This window comes from Gobio gobio (genome assembly GCF_949357685.1).
Source record: "Gobio gobio genome assembly, chromosome: 3".
Taxonomy (NCBI): domain Eukaryota; kingdom Metazoa; phylum Chordata; class Actinopteri; order Cypriniformes; family Gobionidae; genus Gobio; species Gobio gobio.
In genome coordinates, this window is record NC_137099.1 from 1757306 (window position 1) to 1760388 (window position 3083).

The window sequence follows — 3083 nt, forward strand, 5'->3', positions numbered from 1 at the left end:
TCGTTGTGTTAAAACAACCTAATCTCTGAGTTAAAACAACTCAATCTCTGGGTTAAAACAACCCAATCTCTGTGTTAAAACAACCCAATCGCTGTGTTAAAACCACCCAATCTCTGTGTTAAAACCCAATCTCTGTGTTAAAACAACCCAATCTCTGTGTTAAAACCCAATCTCTGTGTTAAAACAACCCAATCTCTGTGTTAAAACCCAATCTCTGTGTTAAAACAACCCAATCTCTGAGTTAAAACCACCCAATCTCTGAGTTAAAACAACTCAATCTCTGGGTTAAAACAACTCAATCTCTGGGTTAAAACAACTCAATCTCTGGGTTAAAACAACCCAATCTCTGAGTTAAAACAACTCAATCTCTGGGTTAAAACAACCCAATCTCTGAGTTAAAACAACCCAATCTCTGAGTTAAAACCACCCAATCTCTGAGTTAAAACAACTCAATCTCTGGGTTAAAACAACTCAATCTTTGTGTTAAAACAACCCAATCGCTGTGTTAAAACCACCCAATCTCTGTGTTAAAACAACCCAATCTCTGTGTTAAAACAACCCAATCTCTGTGTTAAAACAACCCAATCTCTGTGTTAAAACAACCCAATCTCTGTGTTAAAACCCAATCTCTGTGTTAAAACAACCCAATCTCTGAGTTAAAACCACCCAATCTCTGAGTTAAAACAACTCAATCTCTGGGTTAAAACAACTCAATCTCTGGGTTAAAACAACTCAATCTCTGGGTTAAAACAACCCAATCTCTGAGTTAAAACAACTCAATCTCTGGGTTAAAACAACCCAATCTCTGAGTTAAAACCACCCAATCTCTGAGTTAAAACAACTCAATCTCTGGGTTAAAACAACTCAATCTCTGGGTTAAAACAACTCAATCTCTGGGTTAAAACAACCCAATCTCTGAGTTAAAACAACTCAATCTCTGGGTTAAAACAACCCAATCTCTGGGTTAAAACAACCCAATCTCTGAGTTAAAACAACTCAATCTCTGGGTTAAAACCACCCAATCTCTGAGTTAAAACAACTCAATCTCTGGGTTAAAACCACCCAATCTCTGAGTTAAAACAACTCAATCTCTGGGTTAAAACAACTCAATCTCTGTGTTAAAACAACCCAATCGCTGTGTTAAAACAACCCAATCTCTGTGTTAAAACAACCCAATCTCTGAGTTAAACAACCCAATCGCTGTGTTAAAACAACCCAATCGCTGTGTTAAAACAACCCAATCTCTGAGTTAAAACAACCCAATCTCTGTGTTAAAACAACCCAATCTCTGTGTTAAAACAACCCAATCTCTGTGTTAAAACAACCCAATCTCTGTGTTAAAACAACCCAACTGCTGGAAGAAAGGTGGCCTGGTATGATGAGGTCCATTGTGAGATGATCTCAGTTTGACTCAAAAACATTTCCACTTCAAATTCCCAATATCATAGCAAAAGTGAAAACGAGCATGCGAATTATGCTAATTTCATTCTTATTCTCGAGAAGCCGTCACACTCTCTTCTGCCCACAGTGTGTGTGTTTGTGTGTGTGTGTGTGTGTGTGTGTGTGGTTTCACCTGGACTTTCCAGAAGCTGAAGTGATGAGGTTTCGCTGATCAGGGAAGATTATGCTGGAGTTGTGCCACAGCCGCTCTGCCCTCTTCATCCCTCACAACCCACAGGAAACTATTACAGTTCAGCTTTAGGGGACGTCCACATGCAAAACATGCTCTTCTCAAACTCCAAATCAAGGGAGTTTCTGCTTAAAATAAGCTAAATATTCTAAACCCTTAATCGTCCCTCAGGGTTTACGTTTGAGTCCCTTGTGCTCAGACAGACCCCAGACTTTTACAGAGCGATTGCATAAGGAAATATACATTTTTTACATGGAAAACTATATCTCATTTTTTTTATTTACTTCTCAACTATACATTTATGCTGTGTTTTTGTGGGTATTTGGTAGTTTTTTTTACCTATTTACTGCACAAATACTTAACAATGTCATAAATTGGCTCATTAAAAATTATTTTTTTATGAAAAAATCACTTGAATAATGATCTTAAATAAATATAAATAGTTTTTTGGACATTGCTCTGTGTGTTAGGGAGAGAATACCGCCATCTGTAGGTTTGTGGAAAAACTTTAGGAATTATAGTTAAAGAGAAAGAGAGAGAGAGAGAGAGAGAGAGAGAGAGAGAGAGAGAGAGAGAGAGAGAGAGAGAGAGAGAGAGAGAGAGAGAGAGAGAGTGCAATGAGCACATTATCCACTAGAGGTCCATACGGAAGTTATGCAGAAGTTAAGCTGCCTTTCATCTTTCTTTTATTTGCCCTTTTCCCTCTCTTTCTCATGATTGTTCCATGTTGCATTTGTGCTCTAGTATTTGTCCTTCATTTATGTATGGAATTTTTTCAGATTTATGCCAGTTTTGTTGATTTTATTTGCCAGTTTCTATAAAAATGCTCTCTGTTGCAGTCACACATGTGTGTGTGTTTGTGTGTGTGTGTGTGTGTGTGTGTGTGTGTGTGTGTGTGTGTGTGTGTGTGTGTGTGTGTGTGTGTGTGTGTGTGTGTGTACGTGTGTGTGTATGAGATAGAAAGTTCGTTCTACTTTGTGTTTATGCTCTAGGACCAGATCTTGATATAAATGTAGACATTTTCATATTATACTGGATTTAGTTGATTTTTTTTACAAACAAAGTGCATTTTTTACATTTTCCCATTCATTGCTAAAATAAAAAAAATGCTCCAGACACCTGTGTTTGTGTGTGTGGTGTGTGTGTGTGTGTGTGTGTGTGTGTGTGTGTGTGTGTGTGTGTGTGTGTGTGTGTGTGTGTGTGTGTGTGTGTGTGTGTGTGTGTGTGTGTGTGTGTGTGTGTGTGTGTGTGTGTGTGTGTGTGATGGGTAGGTTTAGGGTCAGTGTAAGGGGATAGAAAATACGGTTTGTACGGTATAAAAACCATTACGCCTATGGAATGTCCTCACATTTCACAAAAACAAACATGTGTGTACGTGTGTGTGTATGAGACAGAAAGTTCGTTCTACTTTGTGTTTACGCTCTAGGACCAGACCTTGATATAAATGTAGAAA